Below are 13,125 nucleotides of genomic sequence, written 5' to 3'. Positions count from 1 at the left end.
ATACTCATATGTGAAATAAATCAGACCCACATGTGTAAATATATAGTCTCCCTAGTATGAGAACTCAAAAGAAGAAATACAAATTGAAAGATATAACACAATTAAAAGGAAAGTGAGAACTTGAGGATTGGACAATTATGAGAGGACAAGAAGAAAAGCTGGGGAAAATGACAAGGGCAAAGCCATTCATTTATATGCACAAGGTGGGTAAGGCAATGATCCTGAGTAACATCAGCAGGTTTTTGAACAAGCAGTTAATTGGTAAGATTCTCACCCTGACTAACTATATATGCTGATACCTGTGAACTAAGCAACTGCATTGAAGAAAGCAATATGTAATAGAAGGTTCACACTTGGAATACTGTCGTTCTGGTCTTCTAAATATGTACTGCTTGTCATGACATACCAATTACTGCCATACTGTCTCTCAAGTAAATGTTTGTTTAAAAAGAAAAGTGTAATAAATGAAAATAAGAGACAAGAAAAAAAAAGTCACAGCACTGTCCTGCTGCAATGCTGTATATGGTTAGATTTCTAATTTTCTGTGTAAAAACATGTCATTGTTTATTCATACTTTAAAAATAGTTTATATGTTTTTTTTTAATTTTTTCTCCATATTCTGTAGAGACTTAAAGGTTAACATATCAATATTAGATGGAAAATGCCTGTTCCATGTTATGCTTAAAATCTTTGATATTCAGACAGATAGTGAGGCTAAATCCAGCTGCGTATGTTGTAGGGTAAAAATAAGTTTCTCTTCTGGAGAGCTAACAACCTAAGTTTACAGACCAAAAATTAGAGGAAAAGAAGGGCTGGAAGGACCGCCAACATTTTGGCCCTAGTCTTTCAAGGTCAGTGAAGACTCAGGACATAGGAGAACCTATACTGTAACATCATGTAACTCAGTTGTGCCCCAAATTTTCTGATCAAGGAGATTATGGAGCCACAGAACAATGTGATCGATGATGTGGAGTGTGCCTAAGGAGAGTGACATGGAGAGAAAGCATTTTCTCAGGCTTTCACGGAGAGCACATTGGCCAAGCAATGGCCGAGACTCATCCACATAGCTGCCACTGACAAATGATCTGCAAACTGTGGTACAGAGTAACAGGATAAATCCTGAGGGGACTTGACTTACCTTTTCAGACACAGAAGATACATTTCTTATTATATAGTTCTTGCTTTATCTTGGTCTTAACAATCCAGCAAGAAAGTATAAAAACGAGGTATAAAAAGTAAAGCCATGTTAATATGCTGAGCTGTGAAAGGCTCAAGTCAACAACTTCTGACATTGCCAGTCCTACGGATAACCCACTACTATTATGAACTATGGGACTATATTGGATTATTTTGCCGAATTCACACACCTACAATATTTAAATGGCCCATCTCTAACAAAACTAAACAAAAAAAGGGGATACAAAGGAAGGATCATTTTGTATCTATATATACAAAATAGTTAGGGTAGATATATAGCTACTTTCTCTTAATTCAATGAGAAGAAAGATTTGTACTAATAGTATTTGGACAGGATATCCTGTCTGCATCTTCTACAATGAATAACCATTAAGAAGATTACAATATACAATGTATTAATTGTTGAAACTGTCATATTAATCAGTTTTGAAACTGTCTCATTGTTATCATGTTTCTCAATAAAATTAATTTAAAAAGATCTGTAAAGGATGTATAACAATAATGAGGGCATCTCTGACAGAAATAGTGGAGAATTACATTAAGCTTCATATTATTTTAGACTTCTTTATGCTGAGACTTTTCTTAGATGATCAGAGTTCATGAAGAAGGTGTGGTTATGGTGGATCAGTTTATGAACCACTTACCAGGGAAGAAGAGAACTGAGTGTGAACTCAGAAACTGGAATGAATTACCTGGAGGTAAGTCCTTACATTGTTCTTCCACTGCTGTTAGCAGAAACATAAGTTTAACAATTGTGAAATTGTTTCATTGCCTCAAACAAGGCCTCAAAATTCATCATCAATCCTGAAAAGGTAGATTTTATGCAATATGTTTTGTTTTTATTTTTTTATTTAGGATAGGGTTTACAGGGTCTACAGTGTTTCACCGTGTAGAGCAGACTCATAGTGATCCTCCTGTTTACATCCTCCCATGTGCTGGGATTACAGGCGCACGCCACCACGCCCTGTCTCAGTTGCTATTTCAGCGTGCTCCAGGGACAGGGCTGGCTTGGTAGGCCCAGGATTTGAACTCATGGCCCCTGTGTCTGCCTAAGCAGGTGCTTTAATCCACTGAGCTGTTTGGCTGGCCCTGCAATATGATTTAAAATAGTGAAAAAATTATGTATCACTTTTAGTAATCTATAAATGTATAATCTATCCATCTATGGCCCTATTGAGCTCTAAGGCTTTGAGATCTAGGCACAAAAATTTAAGTTGCAAGAAATGGTCTCATCATCTTCTTGCTTTTCTTTGCATGCATTTTCTTCAGAGGACAGGACTATAGAATCATTTGACTGACACTTCTAGCACGTAGTAAGATAAGAAAAATTTTACATCCTGGGTTATCCTGTGCCTATGGGGCAGTCTATGTCTGCCAGCTGGTGTAGAGCACTTTGCACTTTAAGGGCTATCACCCAAATATCCAAATAAAAAAAAAAAATTAAAGACAAGCTGTCTTTACAAAGAGGAAGAATATGATGATACACAAAATACAATCGTTATGAAAATCTTCTGTTTCCCTCCTTCTGAGATGCGTACAAACAAGTAGAGCAGCCTTGAAATGCAACCCAGATTAAAGACAATCAGAGGGGCAACAGCAGTGACCTCGCAACCTCTTTAAAACCCTCCCTTCAAATCAGGAGCAGATAGAATTAAGGGTGATCCTGGCCACCAGGTGGCAGCGACGCCTCAGTAACCTGCTGGAGCCCGCAGGCAGCTCTTCTGCTCTTCAGCTTCTCAGCGCCAGCTTTGGGGGCTTAGAGCTAGGCTGGTGGAATCCTGAACGCTGTTCATGACTTCACTCATTTTCATTTGTCCCTCCTACCTCCTAAGGAAAACACAACCTCCCACTTAACTCCCGATTTTAACTTCTCTCGCGTCTTTTTGTTGTCTATAGTTTCTAGGACTTTTCCTTTATGGTCTGATTTATTTCTGCCTTTCATCCCATTTTCCTCTTCTTTTGGTCTTTTTTGTCCTCTCTGGTACATTCAGATATGCCCCGAAATGTTCTGGGATTGTACGTATCAATCATGGACGTCACGCTTGGCTTTTCTTACTCTTCTCAACCTCCTCCTTGAGCCACAGGAAGACTCGCCTTGAGAAAAGATGAAGTATTTGCTTCCAGCTTCCCGTCCTCCCGCCTGCTGAATGAGGTCCTCTCGCATAGAAACCGAAAAGAGAAACACAGCTAGTGAGCCTAAAGCTTGTGATATTTGTCTTTCTTTAACAGATTTTCCTGCCACTTTGCCTTTAAGGGTTTAAAACTTTGTACAGTTCTGCATTTCTGCTGTTCATTTTGTTTCTTCAGCTGGGATTAAATGAAGTTCAAAGTCAAGGGCACTCCTTTAAGCAGATCTCTGCCAACAGCCATTGTACATATGAACTGTCTTAAAATAACTGCACTTCAATTGAGAATTGAGCCCAAAATCATGGAAATGAAGCTCCAAGCCAACGTGGAAATTATTTTACCCAAACACTTAAAACAATGTTAAAGGAAGACAAGGGCTGGGAAAGAGCCCTGCAGCATAAGCGCGCCTGCCTGCCAGGCACAAGGTCCTGAGCTTGATCCCAGGTACAAAACAAAAAAAAGTTAAAGTATTCAAGTCTATAGTCTGCAGAGCCTGCAGGTTAATTGGTGGGGTGTTCGTGAGACTTAATTGAAATCAAGGTCCCACACTGGGCCAGGAGAACACAAGCCAGCATACTTCCTGCTCAGCAGAGAATCTACACACATCAATGATGCTGTGTTATGGGTGCAAGCGCTACCTGCAGCAGCAAGTGGCTGCCACAGCATCTTTTAGATGAGGTATTTAAAGCTGCACCAGAAGGGCTACACCACTGTACAGAGTCATTAGCCAAAGGTCCATCTAGTGGGGTAGTTGATTCTTGGAAAGCTCATAGGTGTTTTCCCAGGGAGCAGGTGCAGGTATGGAAAGAAAAGTCACAGAAGACGTCCAACATGCAACCCACTAGGGATAATGTCACCTAGTGTTGCAGATAGGGGACAGATACATAGAGTCTCCCTCTCCTCAGTAACAAATAGTGAAATGCTTATAAGCATAACTTTCAAGTTAGACAAATCTATTTCAAAATTTTACTTATTTAACCAGCTTCATTTTTTTAAAGTTTTAAATTTAGGTTTTTTTCTTTAATATGGAAATATAATAGCTCCTAATTTATAGGCAAAATCTTTTTTTCAGGATCTATTTATTGGTCATATCTGCTACACAATAGATGCCCAAAGCATAATTAATGCTATTGAAAAATAATTTGAGTAAAAAAATTGATGAATTCATAAAAGAAGTATTAACCAGTATATTAGAACTGATTATTAATCTAGAAATATAAAATATAATAATTAAATGTTGGTAGACACATTAGCTATATATATTTTCTTCTCTAGAAATAATCTCTAGGAAAAATGATAAATATATAGCATACCTTTTTATTGTTTGGATAAAAGGAAATTTATTTAGAGATCTGAGGTGATAAATGTGGCTGGGCTTCATGTGAGTGTTATTATCTTGTGTGTGTCACACTAGTGATCAACCCCAAAGCCTAGTGCATGCTCCCCTTCTCAGCAACACTGGCAGCCCCTGGCAATACTTAGTGCGTAGTCTATAAATCCTATTCATTCTATTAATACTTCAAGTGTAATTAATTTTGACCAAGAACTTGATTTTTAAAAAATAAAATTTGAATAAGATTTATAATTAAGCACATAATTAAAAAATTTGTAAGTCAGGGTGAAGTATGATTTTATGCTTTAGCACTTAACATGTAAATAAGTACATATTTGTGTCTATCTACACACATACGTATAGATATAAAATAGGTATGGCATAGAGCAAAAAATCATTACTGAGGTTTGTAGCAATAAGAAAATTGTTCAATTAGTACAGCAATATCTTTGAATCACCAAATAGCCAATCTTTGATAATGTAATAGCATAAATTCTTTGGTTATAAAGATAATTTCCTATGGTAATGAAAACTAAGCAATAAAAACTGATTTGGGGAAACAAGAAGTGCCTGAGACATTTCCAATATATTCATTCATGAAAAATTCAAAAGATGTTATTCTCTCATTTAGAAAGAAAATATTAAAATGGAATTGAACTCTAAGCATAATGTATTTATCACATCTAAACAATAAATTTATTTTTCTTCATGTTTTACTCATGTTCAGAATTCAATTGTAATCTACTATATTGTTATCGTTCCTTTTAGAGAAACAACAAAAAAAAAACTTTGCCCTTATCTGCCCTCACTGTGGTCAATCACTGTATGAATAAAATCTCTTTTCAATCCTGACATTTCAAAAGACATTCTGGTGAACAAGTTGAGCAGATCTTATTGAAAAACTTTAGGTAACTTACATTATAAAAACTGACAAGTCCATGATAAAAGCTTACCTTTAGAGAACAAAGAAGTAAATTATTTGTCACTTGTTTGTAAAGTTCCTGAAAAGGCTATACATTTAAGAAGTGCATGAAATGTTAAAGACCAAAATGCCTGCGGGAACATGATATACTGCATTTGATAAGGAAACTAATCTATGTATGTGTATGTACAATAGCTCTCTAAAAAAATCCAAATTCATACATATAGCACAGTGTTGAAAACGCTTTTTCTCTTTTTGCTTTCTATAAAGGAAGACTGAAAATCCTGAGGGTCAGCACAATGAAAATAAAATAGCGAGTCAGAACAGCTATGCTATTAATAAAAGCATCGTAGATATGGATAAGAAGTTGCTTAGCCTGGTTAGCATATTTTTAGCATCACGCACACCAAAAATAAAGGAGTGTGAATGTCAAAGATGTTTATATGAACAATAGTATGCCATTGCCACGTTCTACTTTTCACATTATTTTTAGCTAGCTCATCTTCTCTTATCTTGAACAAAAAATATGAGCTCTCTAACCCAGGAATCAGATTAGATTGTTCTAGTTTTATCTTTTCAAATGTTCTGTATATTTTGAAGTTGAAAGCCATTATGTGGAAGTTGTATTAGAAGCCAACACACGCACAAAAAATGATTTCCTAAGTAGAATTTTCCACCCCTAGTAAGGCCTGGTAATTCTGCTTTTCCTTAGGGAGGAGATAGTATCAGGTTTACTTCAAGACTACTAAACTTGAAACTTTTCCAAAAATGAAAGTCCAGTAAAAATATATAGAAATGCTGGGTGACATGGACAACTAATATAGTGCACATAATGATTTCCAGAGTTCATTCATTGCTTGGGTTAACCCAAATCTGTGGGCTGTATTTTAAGACTCAGCCAATCCCCTTCTTCCTGAAAACTGCTCTTAAAATTTCTATTGGCTGTTGTTTCAGTTACTCTTTTCTCCTTGCTGGGACAAATACCTGACACCCAAAATGAAGGAAAGAAAAGTTTATTTAGCTCATAGTCACTGGAGGTTTTAGTCTGTATTCAGCTGGCTCCAAGGCAAATGGGAACATGGCGGGGGGAGAACCCTTTACATGGTAGCAAAGAACAAGAGAGCAGAAGGGAGAAGTGGCAGTAGCTCAGGCAGCTAGCTTCTTTTACACTGTAATGCAGATTACCTGCCCCAGGGCAGGTGCAGCATCCACACCCACAATAATCAACCACAAACTCCAGAGGCCACACCATGACTGAATGAGGCTTTGGCTGGTCTACTAGACACAAACCATAACAGCTGTCTTCTATTCTTTACCTCCATGTTCTGGTCACAAAAACTATGCAGCCATTCTATTAATCATTTTTGGATGTTTAAAACACAACTTTAAAAGTCATGCTGTTGTTATTTAATAATTCACTTCACAAATCCTTTGAGACTGTGTTGTGTGCCACAACCTAGTTTTAAGGAAACTACAATAAAACTTGTCTCTACTCTTCTGAAACTTTCAATTCTGATGAGAACAAAGAGACAATAAAAAAGATACATCAAATGCAAGGTGTGGGCAGATGGCCACTGGGGTCTCCCCACTACTGGGATCTCTCCCCCTCTACCTGAAGAAATTTATCCTGTTGCCTATGGAAACAGTAAGGACCTGCTCCCATGCATTGCCCCACCAAGACAGCGCTGACCCTCCCAGGACGCACTCTTCCCACTCACTTTCGTTCCTGGGCGTGTAACAAGGCTCACATCTCTGCAGACTCCTAGTAGTAAGGTGTATAGCACAACCCATGAGCACGTATGCTATAGCACCAAAGACTTTACTAACTCTTACAATCGAAGCCGGCAGAGTCAGTATGGGAATGGGCAATAAGGGTGGTGAATAATGGTGGAAGAAATATAAACATGCATAAGGCTAAATTTCTTGATAGGGACCTATTAAATAGATATTCTAGATTTAATGTCTCAGTTAATGGAGTTTAAAAGAGTGTCAAAAGCTCACTGTGAAGGAGCTGGAGATGCCTGATATTCCTTGGTTTATTGAGTCCTAATCCTCACAAGTGTAGGGACAAGATCTATGGTGGCATCTTGTAAGCTCTGAATAAGTATCCTTACCTGCTTGGGGAGAAGTTATGCCATATTCCATGCCATAAAGACTTTGGTCTTTAGAAATATTGTGGTATTTCCAAATAGTTGTATGACTACTAAATTTCTTTGTATTCTAAGACCCAAACTTAACTAAATATGAGCAGTCAGTGGTAAAATTGACATTTTTAAGTCAACAATGCATTTTAATTAAAATGACCAGGACCACTTAAATGATTTAGAGGAATCATTCTTTGATTCCTGCTTAAATGGATTTAGAGGAAATGATAAGCAACAAGCATATAATAGGGCTGACTAAATAGCTCAGCTGATGAAAGTGCCTGCAAGCAGGCACACGGGCTGGGTGTTCAATCCCCGGGCCTGCCCCTGCCTTGCCAGTCCTGCCCCCAGGGCACACTGAGATGACAATTGAGACTGGGCAAGCTGGCACACGCCTGTAATCCCAGCACTTGGCCAACTGTAAACAGGAGAATGACTACTAGTCCAATCTAGTAGTGAGACCCTGAACACCCTGTAGACCCTTCCCTAAAATAAAAAAAAATAAAAAATAAGCATATAAGAAATTGTTATCATGAAAAAATGTACAAAATATGGTTTTCTTGTTCAGTTTCTTAAAGAATCTTGTTTTTTAATTGATGGCAAAATTCAGATCGATACTATTGATATTATAATATATGTAAGATTTAAGGAAATGAAGAACATTGTTTAAAAAAATTTTAGTAGAGTCTACAATTGTAATAAAGGGAATTTAAAATCTCATTTTCTCGCAAGATATAAAATGAGTGTTTCTCCTAAGTTGGTGATCAGAAGCTACATTTCCATTGAACTATTACACTAAAAGATCTGTATGTGTTTAAACTGACTAAACAGGCAAAAAAAAAAAAAATTCCTATTCATTGCTTCTGAGAGCCAATATACAGGCAATTGAACCTATGAAACACACTTTCTTCAATTGTTTCCAGTGATGAGATGCTATAAAGAATCTGAAACTAAAATGTAGCTACACTTACAATGTTCAGTTAAGTTCTAGTACGGATTCGCCAACTATTCACTGTATTATTTCATAACTTTACATATAGGATGCTACAATGGAATTGCTGTAGAAATTAAATTTGTTGGCATCCAAGAGATCTGAGACTGAAGCCTTCATTGTCTGCTTAATTCTGACAAATAAATTTATGGTCACATTTGAGCCTCAGTAACTTCAATCTGTCATTTATTTTTGGTTTCATTTTTCTCCTAGTTCTGTGGTGACATTGCATGACATCCTCAATCATGCTTTTTCCTAAATTTTCTACTTTCAGACAATCTTGCTAAGTTCGCCAGGTTGGCCTAGAACTTGCAGTCCTCCTGAGTGGCTGGGACTGCAAAATGTGCCCTGGCTACAAATTCTTCTAATGTTCTTTCAAGATTTAATTTCATCAGACCGTTTACTCATTAATTAACCTACAGTATAAATACACATCACTTTACTTGTTTCTAAGAGTGACCTCTTAGGTAGAGATTAATATTCTCATATAAAAGTAAAGAAAAAAGCAGAATTCATTCTTACATACATATTAACCTCAACTCTGGCACAAATTGCAGGCAAATAATAAGAGAAAGAAATATAGACACAAAACAATGAAAATGATGTGCCGTTCTTTCCATAGATAGAAACCTTAAACCTTCAAGTATCAATAATATATGTTATATTTGGCTAATTTTTTACTTTTGTTTTCCAAATCCTTAAAAGAATACTAAGGCAAAATAGATGCTCAGTAAATATCTGCTGAGCATGGGACAAAATAAATTATTAAATGATTGGATGGTACAAGTATGAAAAGCAATTTGGAGATAAAAAGCATATGGGTAAAAGATAACTTTTGAAGAAATTTTGTTTAGAGCATGACAAAAACTGTGAGTGAGGTCATTTATAGTTCTTGAAAAGCTTATTGGTAGAAGTGACTTCCTCTCACTGTTCAGGGTCAAGATAATATGATGAGAAGATAATTCTGATGAGAAGTATCCAGGCTGGCCATTGCTACAAATTTTTAATCCCTGGACTTCATGGATCAGCTACTTTCTGTGTAGACTTTCATCGTATCCACTGTAACTATGAGCCAATGTATCTCATTTAAACTACAGTCTCTGCAACACAATTTTTCACGGATATACAGTATCACTTTGGTTTTTTTCAATTTCAATTTCTATGTTACTGATGTAAATTATTTTTTAATATGCTTATTGACCAAGCCCTAAGCCTAACCCCAACTCTGTCTTAGTTACATTTCTCTTGTTGATGAGTCAAAATGCTCCATGCCCAAAACTAAGGAAGGAAAGGCTTATTTAGCTCGCAGTTTGTGGAGTTTTCAGTCCATAATAAGCTGGCTCTAAGGCAGGGTGGCACATGGTGGGGGGGGGGCAGTTCATGTGGGGGAAGGCTGCAAAAGCACCAGGAAAATAGTGGGGGCAAGCCTCGTTTCCTCCCTTGCCCTGTACGCAGGTGCCCACCCATGGAAGGTGTAGCTCTCGTACCATCTCCCTACCCTCCTCTTGCCCAGGCTCAGGATATTTACAAAGTGAGGACCCTGACCCTCTGCTGATTCGCTTATTTAAATTTCTAAGATTCTCAAATTGAGAATGAATCAGCCATTGCAACATCCCAGAGCATAAACGTCTCCCAAGGGCTTCCTGATACCCTAGGACATAAACTGCTGAGCTACTTAAGCTTCTAAACACCTCAGATTGACACAGTGAGTCAACCATCATACTAACCTTAAGCCTAAGCATGATTTTGCTTTGTTTTGTTTTGTTTCTGAGACAGTGTCTCACCATGTACTTCAGGCAGGACTTAAACTATGTACCCCAGGCTGACCTCAAACTCCTGGCAACCCTCCTGCCTCAGCCTCCCACGTGCTGCTGGGACTATAGCTGTGCACCATGATGTTCAGCCTCCTAAACATGATTCAATCAAGTTATTTACTTATATTATTTTTTAATTCTAGGCACCTACTGTCTCTTTTTAATTTTTTAGATAGCTTCTTATAATTAAATTTTAAAAGTTTATATTCTAGATATGTGACATTCTCATATGCAAAATTTGCATGTGTTGCAAATATTTTTCTGTGACCTCATATTCAAAATTTACAAGTATTACAAATACTTTTCCACATGGTAACTTATCTTTTAGTGGTCTCCTTTGAAGCACAAACCTTTTAATTTTTTTTTTGTCTTCCAACAGTTTATTAGAAAGAATGTAGACATTTAAAACAATCCCATTGTCATGAACATAAATTGAGGTTTTTCAGCTAGGGTACAAGCTGAATTAAAAACAAATAAAAAATCCAATAGTGTATTAACACCTTTTCATTCATTTGCCATACTGACAGTGCAAATACAAATCTGGTCTAAATGTACAGACTCCCAAGCCAACAATGTACAGCTTTCTTTGTCCTCCATGCTGAGAGACGTAAAAGCTTAAGGGCCAAATAATACCAAATGTATAAGCTTCAAAAGCCATCTAAGTTAAGGGCATTCACTAGTTTTAGCTAAGATACATCTGGAACACTGACAAGTAATCACTTACATATAATAATGTGAAGTAAGTTTTTTGAAAAATAAACTTTAGTGGAACAATTCTGAAAGGTACACCAGAGGAATGGCTGGTTATTAGTTTAACATATCAGCCAATTTTGAGTCCATGTCTAAAATATAAAATTTAGTTATGTTCCCTATTTAATATGTTCCATATTTAGTTATGTTATGAAGTAAAAGAGACGTAGGTGAAATTTTTTTTATTATTATCACAATTGCTGTGTTGTCTATGACCTCAACAGCTCACGAAAGTCTGGGAAATGTTCATGCATAAGAATAATCCCTCAGGTGACTTGAAATTGCCCCATACAATGGTATACTATCAACTCTTAGTGAAGCCTTAAAGGAAAAAAAAAAAAAAACAGGTTGGAAAAATGGGTCAAAGGAGGCAAATATAGCATCTGCCTTTAGAGCTATCAACTCAGGAATTCTCTCAATTATGAGATCTTGCAGTGAAGTTATTTTTCTTTTTCAAAATTCACAGGATGACATTTGTTTATTCCTGATCTGGCATTTTTTCATCATCACTGTCTTGTGAATCCTCAGAGAAATGATCAAAATTAGACATGTCTTCATCAGAATCATCCTCCCAGTCTTTCCAATTATTGAAGTCCACACTAAGCCAATTAAGCTTTGCCCATTCTTTTGCTAACCTAGGCCATGACTGGCCAGCTTCTCCTTTTCGTAAACAACATAAAATTGATCTGTCTGTTCTTTTATGCTTGGAATCACTTGGATCAATACAATGAAAAAGATCAATTTCGCTTAAATGTTTAAAATTATCACTTCCTCTAAGACAACTGAAAGTGAGTTTGGATTTTTCAAAATTTACATTAACATCTTTCCTTCTTCAACACAAAATTCAATGAAGACATAGTCCCTTCGATCATACCACTTTGCAGAAGCAGGCTGCATTGTGAACGGGGCAGCGGGACGGGCAATTGGGCGGGCGGCGGCTGCTAGCAGTCGGATCCTCTCCGGTGGCGACTCCGGCTTGTCTCCCGGTCGCGGCCTCTGAGCAGCCGCTTGGTCCGGGAGAAGAGGAAAGCGTAGGAAAAGGGGCGCAGCGAGGGGTGGTGAGCAAACCTTTTAATTTTCATACAGTCCAACCTGTCCCTTTTTATAACCAAAGGTGTTTTTATATCTAAGAACACTTTGCCTATGTCAAGGACATGGCAACTCATGTTTTGCTCTGGAAATTTTACACTTGTAGCGTGCAGAGTAAGGTCTCCTACCCATTCTGAGTTCATCCATGTGTGGGGCAATGTCACCTGAGTTTATTTTCTAAAAACTGTGGTTATGTATTTGTCACAATACTACCAGACAAAACCTTATCTTTTCACTTTTATATTGTCTTGATATATTTAGCAAAAATTTTAAGCAGTTACTTGTGGTCATCTCAGTTCTCTTCCATTAATATGTATCTTTTTTCTACAAATTCCACAGTCTATTAAGGTAGGCTTATAATATGCCTTAAAATCATCTTTCCTTTTGAAAAATTGTTTTGGACATTCTGTACTTTTTGCCTTTCTACATGAATTTTAAGAGCAATCTATTCAAAAGTCATCTAGGATTTTGGTAAGGCTGTTGTTAACTCTATAGTTTTTTTTTTTTAAATGCCATTGTAACAGTTCAAAGTCTTTTAATCCATGATTGGGGAAGGTCTGGCTATTTTCAATGTTCAAAAGAATGTTGTCTTCATGTGTTATACAATCATGTACTTCTCTTGTTAAATCATACGTAAAAGCTCTTTGTGAGAGTGTGAAAGTTCCTTCTATTCTTAGTTTGCTGAGAATTTTTATTATGAATGAATACTGGATTTTGTCAAATGCTTCCTCTGCATCTTTTTCTTGGCCCACTCTACT

General features: G+C 36.9%; 1 pseudogene; it reads right to left on the bottom strand.

Annotated features, from left to right (window-relative positions):
• Nucleotides 1–11,756: 11,756 nt before the first annotated feature.
• Nucleotides 11,757–12,175, bottom strand: LOC105743917 (annotated as a pseudogene).
• Nucleotides 12,176–13,125: the final 950 nt, after the last annotated feature.

The sequence above is a fragment of the Octodon degus genome, unplaced genomic scaffold, assembly GCF_000260255.1.
Source record: "Octodon degus isolate 3935 unplaced genomic scaffold, OctDeg1.0 scaffold00186, whole genome shotgun sequence".
Lineage (NCBI taxonomy): Eukaryota > Metazoa > Chordata > Mammalia > Rodentia > Octodontidae > Octodon > Octodon degus.
This window is presented reverse-complemented; position numbering and strand designations above follow the sequence as displayed.